The 23,827-nt window shown below is 48.2% G+C and overlaps 1 protein-coding gene across 8 annotated transcripts in view; it reads right to left on the minus strand.

Annotated features, from left to right (window-relative positions):
* NTM (neurotrimin) overlaps positions 1 to 23,827 on the minus strand; it is a 951,991-nt gene that overhangs the window by 98,043 nt on the left and 830,121 nt on the right. The gene's annotated exons all lie outside the window — the stretch shown is intronic.

Here is a 23,827-nt window from a genome sequence, read left to right on the forward strand (position 1 = left end):
CAGCGCTGTCCAGTGGAGCGTGACATCTGTGGGCCAGTGGGGGGCCGTGAGGAAGGCGTGGGCCCCCTTGGAAGGACCACCCTTGGAAGGACCACTGTGAATATGGATAAAAACAGCCATAATTGCAAGTTCACAGAAGGGTGGGAAAGGGAACCAAGGGAGGTTCAGGGATAAAATTAAGAATTTTAATAGCAGCAATTAAAACTGTCAAGAGTCAGTCTTCATCAACATGAATGGACCTGGAGAGGCCCACAGCAAGAAAAGTAAGACAGACAGAGGAAGACAAATACCATATGATATCACTTATATGGGTACTCTAAAGAAATGATACAAAGGAATCTACTTACAAAACAGAAATAGACTCACAAAGAAAAGAAACCTATGGTTACCAAAGGGGAAGCAGGGATAAATAAGGAGATTGGGATTAGCAGATGCATACTATTATGTATAAAAAATAGATAACCAACAAGGACTTACTATACAGCACAAGGAACTATACTCAGTATCTTGTAATAACCTATAAGGGAAGAGAATGTAAAAAAAGATTTTATATATATTTATATATAATAATGTGAATATATATATATGTAAATCTGAATCACTGTTGTACATCTGAAACTAACATGACCTGTAAACCCATCATTGTAAAACTATTTTTCAAAAGTTTTTTAAAAAGTTACTCTTCACATATTGCAGATGCTGACAAACTTCTTTCCTAAGAAGCAGATAATGAATATTTTAGACTTTGCAGGACATCGGACCTCATGGAAACTATTCAGCTCTGACACTGGAAGAGGAAAGACACCATAAGCCAAGGGGTGTGGTGGTTCTTATACTTTGCTTTATGTTCTCATAAAACATTGTAATTTCAAATAGCATGCACTTGTCATGAACTAGTCCTATCCTTTCATTTTAAATTCAGCCATTTAAAAATGTAAAATTCCTTCTGAGCTCACAGGTTCAAAAGCAGCCAGCACGTGGGATGCGGCCCACCTACCAGCCTCATCTCTGCTGTAGTGAAATAGGACACAGAGAACCAGCCCTGGTCTACAGATCCTGAGTCCAGGGGAAGCCGAAGATCCTAGCTGCATGCTAAAACCAGCCCCAACCCCCATCTTCCTATTGCCCTACAATTCCCCTTTTGATTTCTGTAATTTCTGTTTCACAAGGTTGTGGCCCATTGTTCTGCTCCTTTCAAACAATTTCCAGATGCAACTCTCCTCATTTGGGCAACAATCTAGGTAGCATTTGTGAAATGCTTTAGGAGAACGCTGAAATTAATTATGCCACATCGATAAACGTACAACTTAGATAAAGGGAACACAGGATAATCGCTGTTGTTATAACAACGGTCACAAACAGCGGTTGCATCATTTGCTTTTCCAGTTTGTCTTGCAAAAACATAAAGGCATCTTTGTCTTAGAAGATTGCCCTGTGCCGGGGTCACGTTCCCCTCTCCCTGCCTTCATGACTTTCCTGGCATCACTCCAGAGAATATGCATGATTCATGCTGAACTGATTATTAATAAAGGACCACACACACAATGTTTTCCTGTTGACCAAGCACCCAGAATGTGGGATTACTAAACTTCATGCTCTGATTCTGTTTTATAGAAGAGGCGGCAGAGGTTCATGGAGGTCCGCTGACTTCAGGAGGGTCACACCCACTTAGTAACCGGCAGAGCAAAGAGCCAAATCAGGGTCCCCATAGCTGCGCTTTTCAAGTCCCTGCAGCCCTGACCCCTGCTCTCATCCTGTGTGCCCTAGGCTGCCAGGTGGGCATCTATGCATGGAAGGATTTCCCTTCGTGGTAGGGACACAGATAGCCAAGCTTTCCGTGAAAACAGGTGTCTGTTGGAATGCTCTGGAAGGTTACGCTGGTTCACATGGAAACCCTTCAGTGAAGACCTGACGACCATCCGCTGCCAGCTTCCCATCACACTCTTCACTGTCTCCTCCTCCTCTTCCCCACCCAGGGCTTCCCAAGTGGCTCAGTGGTAAAGAACCTCTCTGTCAACGCGGGAGACACAGGAGATGCGGGTTCGAGCCCTAGGTCAGGAAAATTCCTTGGAAAAACAAATGGCAACCGACTGCAGTGTTCTTGCCTGGAGAATCCCATGGATAGAAGAGCCTGGCGGGCTATAGTCCATGGGGTCGCACAGAGTCAGACAGGACTGACTGAGCAAGCGAGCACGCATGAACATGCTCCCCAGTGTGAGGCCTGTCTTCAGATGTTGAATCACATTTCTCCCTTGGTGCACTTGGCAAGCGCCTCCTCCCTTTATCCTCCTCGCAGCGGGAAGTTTATAGTCCACAAGATGGGGACAGCTCCCCAGGGCTGGATGCTCCGCGCTCCCAGCTGGAGAACTCTCCCAGGCGAGGCATGGGGAGGGCGATGACAGCTTAACAGGAAGCTTCCAGTTTCCTTTTGTGTCTAACTTGCATCTTGACGGAGATGCCACTGTGAGCCTCTTGGCCCTCTCCCACTTGGTCTTCACCTCCCTTGGCGGCTGTGGGCACCTTCCCTGCTGGCTGCCCTAACAGCTGGCCAGGCAGAGAAGAGAGTTTTATCTTAAAAGGCAGGTGGAAACTTCCCCAGAGTGGATGGTTAAGCATCGCACCTGGACATCTGCAGAGCACCTTGCCGTGACCAAGTCCCATGGGCAGCATGGACCCCGTTTCTAAGCTGCATTTTTTGGAAGTAGAGCTGGAGGTGAGTGTCTTTGTCAGGCCCCCTGTTCCTGCAGACTGGACTCTCAGCCCACAGCTACACACACACTGCATGTAGCTAGAACACCACTTACACAGAAATGACAAGAACAGAACCCATCCAGCTCAGTCATGATTCATTACAGGCTCGATAATTGTCCTTTTAGAGTAAAATAGGAATTTTTCTATTTGTGCTTTCAGTTATTAAAACCTAAAAAAATAATGTATTACTTTTGGTTAAATCTCTAGTCACTTTCTGCTGTATTTTTTCATTTGAAAAAACTCTGTTTTTTCAAATTTATTTTTAATTGGAGGATAATTGCCTTACAATGTTGTGCTGGTTCCTGCCATGCAAAAATGTGAATCAGCCATAAGCATACACGTATCCCTTCCCTCTCGCACCTCCTCCCTGACTCCCACCCCATCCCATCTCTCTAGGTCGCCACAGAGCACCGAGCTGAGCTCCCTGTTTACACAGCAGCTTCCCGCTAGCTATCCATTTTCCACATGGTAGTGTATATATGTCAGTGCTACCCAGATGCTGCTGTGAACTTGATTTTTTTTTTTTTGCAGAAGAGAGAAAGGATGGTAAGGAGACCCTTATTACCAGTCAGGCATTCACTATCTCTACTTAAGAGGCATATGCTAGGAGCTTCCAGTGGCCACCAGGGACATTAGAAGAGGCTCTGAAAAAGGCTGTCCAAAGGAAATGGTGGCCCTTCTACCAAAAGGCCGTGTAAAGATAGTGTGGGAACAACTCTATGCTACATGAGATGGGGTGCTTAGAAAGGCACGGGACTGGGCATCCACACCTCACCTGCCACACATGACCTCTGACACATCCTATGGATATTCTGAGCAGCCTGCTCATCTTTGAAAGTATGACACGGTGCTAAGGCCAAGGACAGGGGAGTTATGCCTGGTAATGCTGACGTCTGCACCACCATGATGCCACCACTACCAAGACAAATGGTTACAGGGCACTGTTTCTGGGCCAAGCAGAGGGCATGCCTTTACGTGGACACTCACACCATCCTTACAAGAAACTCAGGATGGCCATCCTATCAGGATGCTCACTTTCCAGGTGAGATGACCAAGGCTCCGAGGGTGGGCAATGTGAGCAAGGGAACTCTGCACAGAAAGTGGTATATTCAGAGCTCGAGTGGTGAAAATTCGTCTTCTCAAGCCTCTAAGCTCAGGTCCAGTTCCCGGAACCCAGCCCAAGCCATGACAGACGGTGTGACAGCATCTAAAGACACACTCAGAAGGCAGGTTGGTTTCCAGGTCTACCTTTTAGCAGCTACCTGACATTCAGCAGGTTATTGAGCAACTCTGAGCCTATTTCCTCATTTGTCAAATATGGATTAACAGCAAAATCTCAACTCACAGCTTTGTTCTAAAGATTGAATGAGTCAGCAGAGGGAAAGCGCTAACATACAGTAGTAAGAGCACCATAAGCCTTTGTTGTTATTGTTTTTATCACCTTTATGAACCTCACGGCCACCCCCTACCCAGCACATCTCCCTCCAAGCCCTTTTACTTGAATGAGGCCTACCAACTCCTAGGGGTCTGTGCATTCTGCTATGATAGCTGTCCCTTCTCAGAGGCTGGTTTCTAAGTAACTTACATGTGTCTAATTGTCATTTTCTGAAAATCAGCATAAACACAGAGCTGTAATTAACCTTTTATTGGGATTCTCCCACGTAGGTTACACTGCTTGCTCACAGGAGCAAAGTCAATGACAGTAGTCAGGATGGCGGGCAGGCTGCCCTCTGCCGCCTGCACTGTGATGGATGGAAGAAGCCGTTGCTGAAACCACGGAGTCGTTACACACAGAAGGAGGAGGCGGGAGAGGGCAGATGTCCACCTGAGTGACAGGCTGACCTGCCATTCATCCCTTCTGTTACCAACAGAGATGACTGCAGGCAACTCTCCCCTGAGACCCTTCGGCCATTCCTCTCCCCAGAGCCTGTCTTTGGGCCCCATCCCTTGGTAGGATGGGCATAGGGGCAGAACAAAAGCCTTGATTCTGAATCTGCAGATAGTCAGGTATTCACCACTAGTCTGACAATTTAGCAGCCAAGTTTCTTTGGGAAACCATAGATTCTCCAAACTTGGGTTTTCTCATCTGTAAAATAAAATTAATAGCAGGGACTTCCCTGGTGGTCCAGTGGTTAGGAATCAGCCTTCCAATGAGGGAGACGTGGGTTCATCCCTGGTCAGGGAGTGAAGACCCCACAGCTGTGGGGCAACAAAGCTGCACGCTACAACTAGAAGAAGCCCGGGAGCTGCCATGAAGACCCAGCAAAGCCCCCGCAAAAGTTAACAGTGATATTAAACTTACAAGCATATCAGAGAATCAAAGGAAAATATGAAACTATTTTAAAATTAAAATTGATATAAACCACTCAAATTCCAGTGGGGAAAAGAGGTGATCAATGTTGGTTCCTCCTTCAGTAGCTAGACTGATTCATCCTGATTTTTGCTGTCAGGAATAATGGCAAGCAGTGGATTAATGCGTTCTGAGTGTGGCCTCTGCAACCAATGTGGCTGGTTAAGTCTCGGCCACCTCCTAGCCTCGTGTGTGTCTCCGAGCAAGTTACTTAAGTGGATGCTCTGGGTCTGACTTCCTCCGCCTACAAGAGAACATTAATAATACTTGCACCAAAAGATTGTCAAGAGAATGCAAAAGTTCACATAGGTAAAACATTTAGAAAGTGCCTGGAAAACAGCCAACCTACCATAAAAAATATTAGCTGTTAGGATGATGATGAAGAGGAGGAGGAGGAGGAGAAGGAGGTAAGGATGGTCCTTCTTTAAGTCTCCTTTTCATGCAGATCGAATCTGGCCATTTGAGACTGTGCTGTCATTTTCCTAATTACTGCCCCTTGCATTTTCAGGCATAGAACCACTAGCTTCTAGCCTAAGGATTCAAGCTTGCCAAGAGATCCTGGCGTTCCTCGCTGCTGGCCGCGTGATGACAATGAAGTGGGGCTCTCATCAAGAGGTCCTTATAACCATGACAACATGAGCAGCACCACTCTTCTGAGGATGTCATTGCCATGACAACACCTGAGTGACTGAAATCAAGAGGCCTAGGAAAGTGCCTTGATAAAGAGAGGAGACGCACCAACACACGGAGAAACGTGGCCTCTTAGGAGCAAGAACAGGGGCTGGTCAGTGCGGACACTTGGCAACAAAGCCAGAGGGAGCAAAATAATGTTGAAGGAAACACTGCGGTCACACTCGCTGAATTGCCCTGGATTCTCAAGCACCATGGGGCTCTAGATAGAGAGAGAGGTGCGCACAGAGATGGAACTTGTCCACTCCAATCCTTCCATCTTACACAGTGGGCCCCACGGAGTAAGGCTCTCCCCTCTGAAAGGCAAGGAGTGCCCCTAGTGTAAGGAGGACAGGGAGAGCGGGTCTGTCTGGACCGGAGGAGAAATTGTGGATGGAGACTCGGGCATGTGCCTGCAAGGCAGGACTAGGTGGAGAAGAGCTGCTGCTACCTATCAGAGCAACAGGTAGCTTTCTTCCAGGTGGGTGAGCTCTTCCTGTCTCTAGCACTTTTCTAGACTGAACACTTAAGGTCGTCTGCTTCCTCTGCCCCGCAGTCTGTACCTGACTCCTGGACTCAGCCACACTCAAACAGCAGGGGTGTTTGCAGAATGTCCAACGTGCACAGCTGTAAAGGCTCAGGTATTTTCCCCAGATAGTATCACCCTCTAGAACTGGATTTGGGCTGTATTTGTCCTTACTTCCTGGTATTAGTTGACCTTCTCCTTCCATCCACAGGGAGCTTTCTTTGTGGTGGAGGCTTCACTTGGATAAAGACTGTGGTCATAAGTGGGCTTATGTGGGTTCCCGTATGTGCGCTTCCCTGGGGTAACTTGGTTCCTGTTCTGATTTGAAAGAAAAGATGAATTCAGACATCCTGCTTCAGGTTCATGTCTGGTCAAGGAGGGTAGAATATTGAGGACTCTGAGGACTTCTCTGTGGTCCCTGGGGAGAGGTTGGGGGTGAGCAGACATCAGCCTACATACCCAGGCCCCTCCTCATGGGAGGTTTCACACTCCAAGAAGTAAGTGCTTCAACTATCAGTCCCCAGGGAACCCCAGCTTCCCCAGTGGCTCAGTAGTAAAGAATCTGCCTGCCAATGTAGGAGACACAGCAGATACAGTTTCAATCCCTGGGTCGGGAAGATTCCTTGGAGTAGGAGATGGCAACCCAGTTCAGTATTCTTGCCTGGGAAATCCCATGGACAGAGGAGCCTGGTGAGCTACAGTCCATGGGGTCACCAAAGTCAGACATGACTTAGTGACTAAACCACCACCACCACCAGCAGGGAACCCTCGCCAGACCTCCCAGCAGGTCTCCCCTCCACGCGATGCTTCTCAAGGTCAGAGATGGTCAGTTGGTTTAGCAACATGGTGACTTTGGCTCCAGTTTCCCAAGAGCACTGGAAAGCCTCATAAAGAAACAAAATGTATAAGCTGCTCCACAAAAAAGATAGTTCAGTTCAGTTGCTCAGTCATGTCTGACTCTTCGTGACCCTATGAATTGCAGCACGCCAGGCCTCCCTGTCCATCACCAACTCCCGGAGTTCACTCAGACTCACGTCCATCGAGTCAGTGATGCCATCCAGCCATCTCATCCTCTGTCGTTCCCTTCTCCTCCTGCCCCCAATCCCTCCCAGCATCAGAGTCTTTTCCAATGAGTCAACTCTTTGCATGAGGTGGCCAAAGTACCGGAGTTTCAGCTTTAGCATCAATCCTTCCAAAGAAATCCCAGGGCTGATCTCCTTCAGAATGGACTGGTTGGTCATAGCTAATTTCTTTTTTTCACCTGAAGAACAAATGGCTGAGAACTTGAAGGCTAGCAATTACCCAGCAGTACAGCTAGGGAGTGGCCAAGGGTGACCAGGATACAGACCACACTTTGCGGAAAAGTTGCTTTGACTTCACATTTCCCGTCAATCCCATATTCTACAAAAACCTTATTGCAAAACTTCTCTAAAAGTCTTGTCCGTTTCTTCAATCCATTCTCTCCCTTTCCAATTAATCTTTTTATTTATTTATTGACTGTGTTGGGTCTTTGTTGCTGCATGGAGGCTTTCTCTAATTGTGGTGGATGGGCTTAGTTTATGGAATGTGGACTCTCAGTGGACCAAGGATCGAACCCACGTCCCCTGTGCTGGCAGGTGGATTCTTAACCACTGGGCCACCAGGGAAGTCTTCCAACTAATCTTAATCTACCATCTTTGGGCAGAACCTCTCTCACCAATGTCTCGTGTGAGTACATTCTGCCATTTCTCAGTCCTCATCTCCCTTGACTTCTAAACAACGAATGTGATACTAATTGCTCCCTTCTTCCACAAGGCACTGTCTGCACCTAACTTTCAGATTTCCTTCACCACTCTCCATCCACTTCCTCACAACTGCCTTTGCTGGATACTCCTCTCTAACACCACAGTGTTAGAATCCGGGGCCCTGTCCACACTTCTCTCTTCGGCCCACCTTCACCCAATAGGTAATGACGGCCAGACACATGGCTCTACACACCATCTGCATGCTGGTGATGCCTGGATTTATTTTCCCAGCACCTGCGACTGGTTATAAATAGAAAAGGAATAGGTCAAGGCTGCATATTATCACCCTGCTTACTTAACTTATATGCAGAATACATCATGAGAAACGCTGGGCTGGAGGAAGCACAAGCTGGAATCCAGATTGCTGGGAGAAATATCAATAACCTCAGATATGCAGATGACACCACCCTTATGGCAGTGAAGAGGAACTAAAAAGCCTCTTGATGAAAGTGAAAGAGGAGAGTGAAAAAGTTGGCTTAAAGCTTGATGAAAGTGAAAGAGGAGAGTGAAAAAGTTGGCTTAAAGCTCAACATTCAGAAAACGAAGATCATGGCATCTGGTCCCATCACTTCATGGGAAATAGATGGGTAAACAGTGGAAACAGTGTTAGACTTTATTTTGGGGGGCTCCAAAATCACTGCAGATGGTGATTGCAGTCATGAAATTAAAAGACGCTTACTCCTTGGAAGGAAAGTTATGACCAACCTAGCTAGCATATTCAAAAGCAGAGACATTACTTTGCCAACAAAGGTCTGTCTAGTCAAGGCTATGGTTTTTCTAGTGGTCCTGTATGGATGTGAGAGTTGGACTGTGAAGAAAGATGAGCGCCGAAGAATTGATGCTTTTGAACTGTGGTGTTGGAGAAGACTCTTGAGACCGGTCCATCCTAAATGAGAACAGTCCTGGGTGTTCATTGGAAGGACTGGTGCTGAAACTGAAACTCTAATACTTTGGCCACCTCATGCAAAGAGTTGACTCATTGGAAAAGACCCTGATGCTGGGAGGGATTGGGGGCAGGAGGAGAAGGAGATGACAGAGGATGAGATGGCTGGATGGCATCATCGACTCGATGGACATGAGTTTGAGTGAACTCCGGGAGTTGGTGATGGACAGGGAGGCCTGGCGTGCTACAATTCATGGGGTCGCAAAGAGTTGGACATGACTGAGCGACTGAACTGAACTGAACTGACTCTTGTGGAGCCAGCTATCTACTTGGCATTTCCATGTGCACACCTAAAGTACCAAGCTCCTTTTCCCTCTGCACGCTTGCTCTTGTGGAGTTCCTGATGGCAGGAATTGATAGAAGTAGCCATCAGCTGATACAGGTCATAAATCTTAGAATACCCCTTGATTCCTAACTCATTCTCATAAACCCTCTCTAAGAAGTCAGCAAACCTTGTGAGCTTGCAGAATACATCTCAGATTCGATAAAGTGTTCCCATCTTTGACAACACCAGCAGAGCCCAACCTTCGTCACTTTGTCATGGACTTAAGCAGCAGCATCCTAACCAGTACCATAGCTGCCACACTTACACCCCTGCCCCTTCACCCCAGTCTTTCCTTTCAAACAGTAAGTGTAACCCTTTACCAACATTTATTCAATCAGTTCATGATCTTGTTTGACACTTGCTGGGACAAATGTCAAAGTTTTTAACTTGGTTTTCGAGGCAGTCCATGACCTGACTCTTGGCTCTCTTCACAGCATCCATGTCACTTCCTTACATCTACATTCTGGCTGTTCCTCACAGACACCAAAGGTCTGGCAGCTCAGGACCTTGGAACTTGCAGGTCCCTCCGCCTGGAACACCCCTTCTTCCTCCGACCTATTCACTGCCTCACTTCACTCAGCTCCCAAGGTCTTGAAACCCACTAGGACCCAGTGGGGCTCTTACGGGGCAAAAGTCTTTCTATGTCTCTTTTTCTGTTTGGAGAAAATAGGCTTCATTCAGCCCCCCAGATCTTCCTTGAGTTCCAAAGGGTAGGTTCAAACACTTGCTTATCTGGAAAAAGTGAAAGTGAAGTTGCTCAGCTGTGTCTGACTCTTTGCGACCTCTTGGATGGTAGCCTACCAGGCTCCTCTGTCCATGGGGTTTTCCATGGGCAAGAGTTCTGGAGTGGTTTTCCATTTTCTTCTCCAAGGATCTTCCCATCCCAGGGATCGATCCCAGGTCTCCCGCATTGTAGGCAGATGCTTTGCCGTCTGAGCCACCAGGGAAGAGCCCACTAATCTGGGAAGGGAGGGGAATATGGAGACAAGAGGGGAGCAGTCAAGAAACAATAGCACAGCTTGGAGTAGGCTCCTGGCTCCCCCTCCAGGGATACACAGAACAGAATCTCTGAGATGTTCTGCAGGACTAAAACTGCCAACAAATGGGAGATGGTAACTCCTTGACGAAGCATTCTTCAACGCAAAGAGAAGGGCACAGTTTGAGACTGCCTGAGGCCAGATGACCTCTGGATTGAAGAAATCCAGGTCCTGCAAATACCTTGATTCTCATCAGCAAGGCTGCTCGTGAAGCGCTGCTATCAAACTCCTCATCAAATCCCTTCCCCCAACCCAGGGTTAGGACACCCAGTTTGGAGGGCATCAGCCTCCTGTGGCCCCCTTTGCCTGGCAGAGCAATAAAGCTCTTCTCTACTTCATCCCAGCCTCTGTCTCTGAGATTCAATTTCGCATCAGTGCACAGAGACCAAGTTTCAGCATCAGTGTATGCTCAAGCTTTCTCTCAACACTCTAACCCAAGGAGCACCACTATCATTTTTCGCTTACCTCTGTTTTCTTTTTGTCCACAGTACTGTCTCCCTGACATCAGCTCACATATTTATTACTGACTATATTCCCCACTCTCACACTGCAGTCCCATGGGGCAGGGGCTCTGAATGCTGTGTTCACTGTCGTGTATTCAGTGCTCAAAAAATATCTGATGAATAAAAGATGATTCATTTCTGCCTATTTATCATATCTCTGTTGTACTTTTTCATTTCTGTTCAATCTAATAAATCCTGATTCTCTAAAGATAAATAAATAAATAAATAACCCTGGGGTTGCAACGATCACTTTTGGAGAAAAGGGAACTAACCCACATGGGTCAACAGGCAGAAATAAATCAGGCACCAGCTGGTTCCTAATATTCTACCTAGCCACATGAGTCACATTTGCCAGCAAAGGTCCATACAGCCAAAGCTATGGTTTTTCTAGTAGTCATGTATGGATATTGAGAGTTGGACCATAAAGAAGGCTGAGCAGTGAAGAACTGATGCTTTTGAATTATGGTTCTAGAGAAGACTCTTGAGAGTCCCTTGGACAGCAAGGAGATCAAGCCGGTCAATCCTAAAGGAAACAAACCCTGAATATTCATTGGAAGGACTGGTGCTGAAGCTGAAGCTCCGATACTTTGGCCACCTGATGCGAAGAGCTGACGCACTGGAAAAGACCTTGATGTTGGGAAAGACTGAAGGCAAAAAGGCAGTAGCAGAGGCCGAGATGGTTAGATAGTATCACGGACTCAACAGACATAAATCTGAGCAAATTCTGGGAGACAGTGGAGGACAGAGAGGCATGGTGTGCTGTAGCCCATGGGGTTGAAAAGAGTCGGACACAACTTAGTGACTGAACAACAACAACGAAGCCACGTGAGAGAACAGCCATAAGGATAATCCCCAGTCCATCGAAATGGGCAGTAAAGGAGGTCAAATCAGAAACGTGGGGGTCATCTCAGCTTCATACCTACATCAAACCCATGACTAGTTCCGGCAATTTGGTCCCCTACATATCTCCATGTTCTACATTTATTCTCCACTCATGCCATCTCATGATCCTTGACCTTTCAGTAGCTTCCTGAAGGTCAGCCTCTTCGCTCTGGATCATCAGAAGGCTTGGTTGTGCCAACAGCTACCTACTGTCACCACTCACCTGAAGGCTCAGGAAAGAAAACGATTGAGGCTGCAGCTGAAGCCTGTGAAATGTGCTTTCCTTCCTTCCCTTGGTGACCATGGGGGCTGAACCCCACCAGCCTCACACCCCTCACTTCGTGGTGGGGGGTCACGCAGGGAGGTGATCGCCTCCCCACCTTTGATGCTCTGCAGCTCTCACACCCCCCCCCACCTTCCATGTCTGATGGCTCTGCTTCTGGAACACCCACTTCCTAAGCAAAATGCTGCCCCTGACCTCAGTTTCTGGGCTGAGCATCCCCCCGGAAAGCCTTTATTAACCAAAATCCAGCTATTCCCTGAGGTCGGCACCTCCTGAGGAGCTCTCAAGAAACTGCTGGGTTGTTGGTTTCAGCATCAGAGGTTGGGGTGTTGTTTTCTCTCACCCCCCCACAAGGTAACTTGAAAATCTTTTACGTTCTTACTCTTTTACGTTCTTATTGAAAAACTTGATCTTCAAGCTCTTGCCTCTGACAATGTTGCATCTACACCCTCCCCACTTCCTGCTGCCAAGGACTGGTGTCCCAAACTCCCCATGATGCTTTGAGAACTTTCACAGCCCTACTTGTAACTCTCCTGGGCCACTACCCGGCCTGATTTCAGTGTTCCCTTTGGTGATCTGTCAGATACTCGTGCCACCACCTAGCTGGATCCTGCTTCCCCATGGACCTGTCCTTCATCTCAGCCCTTTGCTACCACTCTCATGGGCCCAAACGTGTCATTCTATGGAACCTGAAGTCACTACTGAAAAGACCACCATTTCTGACTTGAACCTTGTAACATTCTAGCATGCTTGCACAACTACTCACACTGCAAGCCCATGTTCACCTTTTTTGTTTTTTAATTATGTATTTACTTGGCTGTGTCAAGTCTTAGCTGCAGCATGAAGGGTTTTCTAGTTCCCTGACCAGCGATCAAACCCAAGGCTGCTGCATTGGGAGTGCAGAGTGTTAACCACTGGACCATAGGGAAGTCCAAGCCCATACTTATTTTACTCACTCACTCACTCAACAAATACTTAGCAACTGTCAGAGTGAATGGGCAGCACGCTGTGCACTGGTAGACTTGGTGGTAAATAAGGAGAAGCAGGCTCCCCACCCTCCTAAAGCTTAGAGTCCATTGAGAGGCGAGCAGGTACTGAGCAATTCTTCCAGAGCTGGGTGGTCTCCATGACGATTCTGGAGCAGCCTGGATGTGTCATGATGGAGGGCCTGGGACTCAACAGGCAGCCCTGCCAGCAAAGTCCCAAATACCTCCTCCCCTAACCTCTATAGGGAATCTTCTTAATAAGTCCATCCATATCTACTCTATAGAAGGCTGCAAACCCCAAACTGATGCTTGACAATCTCTCTGCCTCTTATCCTGGTTAATTTTTTTCACAGTAATTACCATATCACACACTCTCAGTTTCACTTATCCTTGGATTTACTTTCTGTCTCTCCCAGTAGAATATAAGCTCTGTGAGACCAGGGATTCCATCTGCTTTGTCCTGCCATGGATCTGCACGGCCTGAGACAGCTGCAGAGAAGCAGGTGTTCAGCAGCAATTATTGAGTAAATAGTTGAATCAATGTAGAAACAACCAAGATTGTTTTGTCCAGAAGATTTTCTGGGTACAAAAATCCATGTCACCTTCTCTGCTTTAATCCTTTTTGGAGATGATGGGCGACAGAGGAAATAAATCAATGGAGGGAAGAAGCCATCCGTCTTTCTCGATCACGCAGATGTCTGGCCGAATATCGTCAACCATTGTGACCCCGGTGAACCATCCCGTAAAGGGCAAAGCAGTGATGCAGGGAATTAGGAAGGAGCATGAGGCCTCCTGGGCTCCAGATCTGTTAAACACGAGGAGTCCTGAATCTGTCAAAGTAATGATTAAGCCCAAAGTCATTCCTTTTAACTCTTGCTAAGAGAAGAGAAGAGGGATTTGTTTTGGGGGCTGGGGGAGAGGGTTAATGTAGAAGAATCAACCTCTGTTAGAGTCAAGGGTAGGATGAGGCTCTTAGGCAAGGAAGGGCTACCTAGTCCTGACCCCAAACACCTAGGCAACCGTGGAACATCTGGAGAGCGTGTGCAGCCCAGCCTCGAGGGAGGCTGGCCCCAGCATCTGGAAGAATGGGAATTGGTATTCTGCTGATTGCTCTCTGACTGTCCTGGCTCCAGCAGGAAAGGCATTTTACACCCCTAGGAAGATGAAGTGTGCCAAATGCCACAAGGACACGGAGCGAAACTGAATGGAATCAGATAATGAAAAACATAGCCTGGCATCCAGCAATTTCTTTTCATATCTAAAGCCGTTAAAGTGTAAAACAACCTAATAATAACAATCAAAGCAGAAGACATACCATTGTGTGAGTGAATGATAGTATTTAACATGAGGAAGAAATATATTGAGTCAGAGAGCAGCTGCCACACTGCCATGCGTGCTCCATGGTCCGGGGGGCGGGGGAGGGAAGAGAGCCTGAAGCTCACACAAGCTGCTCTGGGGAGGACGATGCCTCCCTTGAGAACTGAGTGGTTGCTGCGCGTGCTGGGGCTGCGTCCGCTGCTCTCGGAGGTGATGGTACAAAGATCCACTGGAAGGCACCTGAGAGCCTGGGGAGGATGGAGCATGCTGGCCCAGCACAGAGCCCAGCCTGGAGCCCAGGGTCTAGACAAGAGGATGGCTGAACTTGTAGGAATACTGTGGAAACCTGGGAACCCAAGGACCACAGACTCTGGGCAGAAAGGAGGCCTGAAAGAGAGTAGTCATGTCTCAGAGATGGAGAAGCCACGGGTCAGAAGCAACGCAGGGAAAAGAAAATGAATCTTGGAGAAAAACAAACATCATATCTCTTAACGCGTGCATATGGAATCTAGAAAAACAGTACTGATGAACCTATTTGCAGGAAAGGATGGAGATGCAGATGTAGACAACGGACTTGTGGACACAGTGGAGGAGGCAGAGAATATGACGAACGGAGAAAATAGCATCAACATATAAACACTGTCGTGTGTAAAGTGGATAGCTGGTGAGAAGTGTACACAGGGAGCCCCGTCTGGCAGTCTGTGATGACTAGAGGGGTGGGATGGGGGGAAGTGAGGAAGGCTCAAGAGGGAGGGGGTATATGTATAATTGTGGCTGATTCACGTTGCTGTATAGCAGAAAACTAATACAACATTATAAAAATTAAAAAGATTTTTTAAAAAGAATATGAATCATGGAGTCAAAAAGGTTTGGAGTTGAACTTTACCTTTTTAATATCTGTGGGCCAGTTTTCCTATCAGCTCTCTATTTCTTCATTGCCAAAATGGAAATGATGCCTACTTGTAAGGGCATCTGTAGGAGTTAAGTGATATTAAGGTATGTAAAGCAGAGTACGCAGCACAGAGCAAACAGCACCCAGCGGTGGTGCTCAAGTATGCATCGCAATTCCCTGGGGATTTACCAAAATGCAGATTTCTGCGTCCCATCCGAGGTCTGGGGTGTGACCCAGGTGACACCCACGCTGTTGGCCCAGGGGCCACCCTTGGCAGGTCGCGCTGTACAACACAGTGGTTAAGCACATGCCTTCTGGAGACACTGCGGCTGTGGCTGGGGTTTCAGCTCTGCCACTTGGAGCCCTGTGTCCTGGCCCACTTGTCTATGCTCCAAGCCTCAGCCCCCTCATCAGTAAAGCAGCTCATCACAGGACCTGCCTCACACTGCTGTTGAGAAGAATTCATACGACTCTGCTGCAGGTTTAGAAGAGTGGATAGCACATTTTTGAATATCCTTAGAGTCTTAGTTATTGCGGTTGGATAATAGAGACCCTTCCATTCAGACTCTAGGGAAAAAAGCAGTCATCACAGGTCAAGATAAGATGTAGGATGGAAAAGCAGGTGTAATGTCAAAGCATCACAGCAAAGTCCTCGTGGCCAGGACAATCTGATTGCAAACTGTCTCCAAGCTCCTGGTGAGCCTTGGTTATGGGATTCCTGAAGCCCTCATCTGGTCTATGGGGATTCCTTGGAGAGGCGGTGATACCCAGCAGAGGCCCTTCTGTACCTCCCCAAAGAGCTGCCTGTCCGGTATGCTCCTCAGAGATGGGGTCTCCTGGCCTAGAGGGGCTGCTGCTTTAACCGGCCTTTGTAATAACCCAGCCAGGGCAGCATAGCATCTGTGAGGAAGACAATACAATCTCTCTGCTTTTTTGTTTCCTTTTTCATTTCATCAAAACAGTTCTGCTTGGTAACGGTCACCAAGTACCCGCATAAATAGCCCAAGACTCGGGAGAGTGTGGAGGAGGATGCTGTTAGCAGTGCCTGCATTCAGCAGACGTCTCATTCTACAACATTTTTCAAGGGTTTTAAAATAATTGGGTAAAACCACAAACAGCGTCTGTGGTGTGCACTCCTGCCCTCGGTTTCTAGAAGGAGGCTTGATTTCATATGTTCTCAATTGAGGCACATTGAACTCATTAATTTCCCCACTAGTCTTTTTATGATTTCCCTCTTCTTTGAAGTAGGAAGCTGCACAGCTCTAATATTGCTTTAAACCAGATCATAAATATTAAACTTACAAAACCATTATTGACATTGGCAAATTTTACCCTAAATGTATCTATGTAGCCATAATGTTACAGTTAAAGAAAATTACAGAGTTAAAAGAGTGATCTATAAATGTCTCTCTCCACTTCCTTCTTTGCTACCTTTATCTGTGTTTAAACCATTTACTTAACCAGTTTGTGGATCGCTTTGCCCCATACCTGAGGATGGACCACTGGTTTATCTCTCTCATAATGAACTGCTTTCTCTGTACAGGTTGGACCTAATATTGTATGCACCCCTGCTCCCTGGGACAGGACATCCACCACTTTCCATTATGATGCAATTATTTTTTTTCTCCCACCATCAATGAGCGCTGTAATATCTTTTGCAATAGCAATTATGTGTTCCCTCCTGGGATGGCTACTTGGGGGTACTCTGGGAATTTTAATCAAGCACCTATGTTAATTAGAAAATCATGGGAGTGAGGGAGGTGCTGAGGAAGCACCTTTGACTATCTATCCTTTCTGGCAATTGACCGAGCTTGAGTCCTTTTGTAAGGACTTAACCTTTTCAGAGGAAGGAATTTTAATTTTCTCCTTTTTGTTCTTGTCTTCTGGGTGGGAGAGAAGAGGAAGAGCTGGCCTGAGCAATGGAAGCCACCAGGGTTAGGCGCCTGCTGTATGTTGTCAGCTGGGCACCCTGCATTGGGAAGCATGACTATCAAGCCACTTCGACCTTGGCAGGGCCTGGTTAGCTCTATTCTACAGACCAAGTGTCTGAGGATCAGTCCTGGGTCTACTAGGGAGCCTGTTCCCGGGGCGGGGAGGGGCAGGGGGAGAGGCATTTCTTATACAAACTCCTTTGGTTGGTTTGTGAAACGTGATGATGCAGATATGACATTCCTGGATCTTACCCTTTCCTTGCTAAAGTTGATTTTGTTTTAAATTATGCATCAGACTCAACTTTAAAAAGGGAAGAAACATACTCTATCTGCACCACCGGACACTTGGCCCTTCCATGATCCCCTACAGTGCCTGCCACTGTCAGACGCTGCGCTCGGCACTGGAGGTAAAGCAACCGCAGGAGGCCTGCCGCTGCTCCCTGATCCCATGGACACGGGGTCGGGGAGTCCTCCAGAGCTTTGGGGCAATGGCGAACATCACCACCGTGCAGAGTGCTGTGGAGTCTTGGGCGGAAGGACCGAGGTGCTCTGCTGGAAGAAAGTCACCAGAGGCTCTCAAACAGGTAGCCTTTGAGTCTGGTCTTAAGAAAAGAGCAGGACTCGATCGAGAAGCTGCAGGGAGATATGTAAGGAGAGCAGGGTGAGTCCTAGAAGGAGGTGAACCTCAAGCCCCAATGTGACCCACAGCACGAGCCAGAGGGCCCTTGGGGTCTATGACCAGAACCCGGAAGTTCCAGGAGCTCTGCCAAGAAGCAGGAACAAAATCCCAAGAAAGAAGGGGACCCAGGCACTGAGCTGTCGAAGGGAACGCAAACACAGCTGGACCTGCCTTCAAAATCACCCATTTCGGGAAGGTCACCACCAGCCAGGACAAGGAGTCACTGCAGGTGGTCAGAGCCTCAGACAAGGGCCAGACACTGCACACGTCTCAGAAGAAAGGACCAGCTGGACCATTCTCACCTGTCCTCAGGAAGCAGATGGAGAGAGCAGACACACTGCTCATCACCCCAGCCTACCTGTGGGAAGCAACACCTCAGGGAAGAAGCCTTCTGCTCACTGCCTCGCCCGGATTCCAACCTTCCAGTGGAAGACAGGCGGGCCCCTCACAGCTCAGCAGGTCCCCTTGCCAGGGAACCTCCCTGACATGGAGCCAAAGAACATAGATCCCCAGGCCGCCTCCCCTTCAGGCCCCTGTTTCTCGGGAACTTAGGCTAATCCCTGGCTTCACACACCTTAGCTGTGACTGGAGAGGTGATTCAGCCATTGAGGTCTGTTCCCCCTGCACCCCCACCCGGCTTATGGCAGAAAAGATGTATCGCTTGTACCACGAATTTCAGGGCAGCCACCAGAACAAGGTTCCACGAGTTGTCCAGGGTGGGCATAGATAGAGGCCTTTCAAGAAGATCTTTGTCTTTCCTGCGTGTTTTTTTTTTGCCCCCTCCTTTGGGGTGAACATCGGTGGGCGAGGTGAAGCCTTTAGTCCCACTTTGTCCTCCTTCCCTCCCATCCCCGGCGCCTCTCTGCCGGAGACTTCTTTTCTCGTTGGCTGTCCTAATGATCCCTGTGCCACGCGGGGCCCCTGACGCGGGTGCTGACAGGCTGCTCATTAGTGCCAGGGTGCCGCGTCAGCCGGTGGCACGCTGGAGCTCCACTCCTGACACCCTTCCGCAGAGCTGTCACCAGAGTTGCGGCACCTGCCAGCTTTGGTTGAACTCAAGCTGTGATACTTCCAGTGCCAATTAGTGCGCCCGTGTCCTGCTTGGCTGGGGAGGGAGGCCTGTCAATGCTGACAAATGGGAAACAGGTGGGCATGGGGCCAGGGGAGGGCCTGGGGGGCGGGTCAGGGAGGGCTCAGAACATTGGAGAAGCCCTCCCATCCGCGGGTCACCCTGTCCTCACCAGCTGGTGCCTTTGAAGGCTCTGAGAAACAAGGATGGGCCTGGACAGCCGACAGCCCCCTGGGTCCTCAAGTCCAGCAGGAGAGCTCAGGGAGGAGGTGGAAGGGAATGGGCAGCGGAGGCAGGTTGCCCACCCCCACAGGTGAGGGTGTGGAAGGCTTGCAGAAGCATCCACTCTGTGCTGTGGGAAGAGATGGACTTGGTGTGCAGCTCAATGGATGGAGAGTCTGGCTCTAACTCTGCCCCCCGCCCCCGCAACACTGGGGTCGTTGTGGGGCCTGAGAAGAAACATTCCACCTCTACTCCACCTCATTTCATACACTGAAGGATGGAGGGGAGATGTTTTAAATATTTCTCTTTTTTGTACTGATTTCTTTCTTTGCATTATTATTATTATTTTTAACCCATGAGGAACAGTACATTTTCATGGACTACTGAATTCATTCTCTCTGGGAATACCCAGGATTGATTTACGAAACCATTGGAAGTTGTTGTGGGTTTAGGCACAGGTGGGTTGGGATGATGAGCAAGTGTGCAAAAGGCTCAGGTGCCCGGAAGGGCCCAGTGAATTACGTGTCAGAGAAACGCAGACATTGCAAGAGAGACTGCAGTGAGGCAGTGATAAGGGCAGAAGGCAGCCCACCCAAGATCCACTTCCAAAGATGTTCGGGAGCCATCTCAGCCCTTGCAAAAGAGAACTCGAAGAGGAGTCACTCCTTCAAGGAGACGTCCAGCTGCCACAGCAGCTGTCCCGCCAGAGGGACTTTGAGAAAGGCTTGAGAAAATCTCCTGAGAAAAAAAAAAAAAACAGAGAAAATCTCCTGGAGACTCACTGGCAGAGTCTCAGCAGGAAACATACCAGCTCTGGACCACAATATCAAAGTGGAGGAGAATCCCTCAAGGATGCAGATGGAATCTTTGAATTAGGTAGGAGAATGGTCATGCCCTTGGGGGTACCAGCAAGCACAAGTGCTATTTATGGAATCAGCACATATTTCTTAGATGCTTTCTGGGTGCTGGGTATTGAGTTAGGAGGTGAAAGATCTGAGAAAAGATAGACACAGGCTCTGGTCTCAAAGAACTCATGAGCCAGAATCTGGACATCTCTGGGGACTGATCACTGGACCCTCCTGAGCCCCCAGCCAATACCCAAGTTGGAAGCTTCCTCTCAATAGCCTTGGTGACATAGTCATTTTCAGTGTTGTATTTGATGGGATAAAGGCTGAGGTAGGTGTACCCAGGAGGACTGCTTCTTTTAGGATGGTCAGGGAGTCCAGACCCCATAGGTACAGTAGCTGGACTCAGCCTTCAACTGGGCTTCATGAGGGGCTCCCAGGGAGGTGGAAATACAGAAATCTCAGCTTCCTCTCTAAAGTTCTGACAGCCCAGCGGAAGCTGGAGACATAAAACTGGGCTTTGAGAATACGTTTCTATGAACTGTGAGGTCCTTAAAAGCATCTCTTAGGACACACTGGAAGAGATGGGATATCTGTTTACTTAGAAGACTCGGAGGAATAGACAGCATTAAAGGTATTCTTTTGGATAGGAAGGGCTGTGCTAAGATAAGTTCTTGAATATCTCGAGAAGGCAAAGAGAAGACAAGACACAGAATCACAAGTGGGGGCTGGGTCTGCAGGACTCTGGCGACCACTGCTGGTCCTTCAGTGCCTGGAGCAGCAGGTTAAAATGGGGGATTCAGCAAGGGGCCATTGCAACATTTGTGTAGCTCCAGGTGGCATTTCTGTAGGAGAAAGTGAGATGGCCTTTTTTGTCCTGAAAAGACCAAGGCAACACCTGGACCCTTCCAAACAGGTATGTACAGTGAGGGCAGGTATCTCTCTAAAGCTAGTACACCTTCTACTTGAACTCATGAATTCTAAGTTCATGAAGGGAGCCAATAAGACATACAACCAGTACCAACGGGTGAAATGTTACTCCTCACATTCCACGGCAATGTCAAGAGGTGACCTTAGAAGTTTTACCTTCTCTCTATTCTGGAAAGGGACAGCTGACACTTTCGCCTTCTGATGTAACGTGCCAAGCAGACATATTCTGAGAAAGACCCTGCCACCCGCTCCCCACCATAAGATCACTCCCGGCTTCTGTATATCTGGATACATAAGCCACTATTATACAATGGTGGTTAACACTTCTTTATTTTGTTTCCACATAAAAGGCAGTGAAAGCTGGGACCTTATGTTAAGTGAAATAAGTGAGAGAGAGAAAGACAAATATCATATGATCTCACTTACATGGGGAATATATATATACATACATACACAAACTAAACCAAAACACATAGATATGGAGAACAGAATAAAGGTTACAGGAGGGGAGGTGGGGTGGGGGCAGGTAGTGAAATGAGAGCAGGGGGTCAACTGTATGGAGGTGGATGGAAGCCAGCCTTTTGGCGGTGAGCTCACTGTAGTGTATACAGAAGTCAAAATATAATCTTTTATGCATGGAACTTATACAATGTTATAAACCAATGTCAGCTTATTGCAGGGAGTACCATATGAGTTGTGATAGAGGATACTAGTTTTCAGAAATGTGAAGAACAAACAGATCACTCAGGAGAGAAGATGTAGTGAAGCCATCAAGGTTGCCCACAGTGCTTGGCCCGGGTCCGCCCTCCGTCAGGGCTTTCAGGGGTGTGAGTATAGTAACAATGACCTTGATTGAGTGACCTGCCCACACAGAGTGGCACCAGGGATGACAGAGGCTCCTGTCTGTGGAGCCTCCGCTTGGGTGCAGGGCATCTTTTCTTCCAAGGAACCCCCATCTTGTCCACATGTATGTAAACTAAGCTTCATTTTGCAGACACTTAGTGGGGTGAGATGAAGCTCTGGCCGCTAAGGGTCTCCAGCTTCAGTTTGGTCTCAGCCGCAGCCCAGTGACAGCTCTCATCTCCAAATAATCAGTCACCGAGAAAGCAGCACCCCGTGAGCCCCGAGGTGATTACTTACCACGTGGCATATCTCTCGTCAGCTTGAATCTGGGTAGCTAATCCTGACCGGGGATCTGGGAAAAGCTGCGCGTCTAAATTACTCTGATCCACAGGTAGATTCTGATTATCCTGCTCTTCTCCATCTTGATCCATCTTCTGTTTCCATAGCAGCTAAAACCCCAGGAAAATGGATGCCTCTGGCCAGGGCTCAAGTAAAGTCTCCCGGGGAAATGAGGCAGCTGGATGGCCGGGGTGGGGGAAGGATGCTAGCACACAGCGGTGCGAACCTCAGCAGGAAGAACGGAGAAGGTGCCAGCGCGGTGGGGAGACAACAGTGGTTGTGAGGGGAAGAGAGAGAAAAGGAGATGACAATGTGGGATGAAATGAGACGGAAGGGGAACGTGCAGGAGGCTGTGAGAGATGGGAAAGCAGAGGAAAAAAAGAGAAAGCATGGAAGGGCAGGACAAAAAGAGGAGATGAACAGGGGAGAAGGGAAGAAAGGGAGGAAAAGGAAAGGAAGAAAAAGAACCCAGAAAAGGACAAAGAGCTGCAGGGCTAGAGGAGGGATGAGAAAAGACATCAAACAGGAGACAGAGGGGGCCTTGCAGGATGGCGGGCGAGGTGCCGCCTGATAGAAGCAAAGTCCATGATGCTGAGATGATGAATGCTTTGCGGATTCTAAAGGCACGGACCGTCCCAGCGTCCAGCGGCACTGAGGACCCGGCATTTTCAGGGATGAATGGCGTGCACCTTGAACCAGAAAGTCTGTCCACCCTGGGATGCGTCCCAAGACCACTTTTCATCACTAGTGATCTTTGGTACAGTGAAACCTCCTCCAAGATTGTGGGCCATGCCACTTTGTAGGTCAGTTCCAGTTGAGAGACTGGCAGAAACGCAAGCATCTCTCTGAGTCCCTCGCTCACAGTGATGGCCTCAAGTGCAGTGGCTATGGAGAGTTCTCAGGGTTTCAGCTAAACACACTGAAAATCTCACCCCTTCTGTGAAAATGTCCGCAGGGCGACTTGTCACCCACCCCGAGAGAGGGAATCGGCTCTCTAGGGCCCATGAAGTCTTCTTCAACTGACTGCATTAAATCCCAGGTGTAGTGGACCCTGCGATGCCCTGCCTTCTTCAGGAGCGGAGGACGCCTGCCCCGGGGTGGACCAGACAGTCCTCAGCTCCAGTAGGAAGAGAGATACCTGGCTTGGGCTCACAGCCCAAATTCTCTGATCAACTACGGTCCTGTCGTAAAAGGTCACCCCCATACCTTCAGTAGGGGACAACCTGCCCTGTCTTCAGAACACCCCACAGGCATCCTGCTCTCACACATGGCACCACAGTCAACCTCTTCCCCAGCCCGACCCCTCCCCTGCCCTTTCACAGGGCTGAGCCCAGGGCCACCTCCGATAAACTTCTAGCTCACCAATCACCATCTCAGGGTCCGCTTTAGAGGGACTCAGACTGCAGCATGAAACAAATGACCACTGCTGCAGTGACTTTAGCATCTTCACTTTTATTGAAGTATAGTTGATGTACAGTAGTGGATTAGTTTCAGCGTACAACAGAGTGATTCAGGTATGTATATATATATATCTATATATATATCTCAGATTCTTTTCCATTATAGGTTATTACAAGATATTAAATATAATTCCCTGTGCTTTACAGTAGGCCCTTGTTTATCTATTTTACAATAGTGGGTATCTTTCCTTTAGCATCTTAAACCTTCATGAGCCAACAATGCCTACATATAAACACACACATATATACATACATACTTAC

This window comes from Oryx dammah, unplaced genomic scaffold (genome assembly GCF_014754425.2).
Source record: "Oryx dammah isolate SB20612 unplaced genomic scaffold, SCBI_Odam_1.1 HiC_scaffold_15, whole genome shotgun sequence".
In the NCBI taxonomy this organism is placed as follows: domain Eukaryota; kingdom Metazoa; phylum Chordata; class Mammalia; order Artiodactyla; family Bovidae; genus Oryx; species Oryx dammah.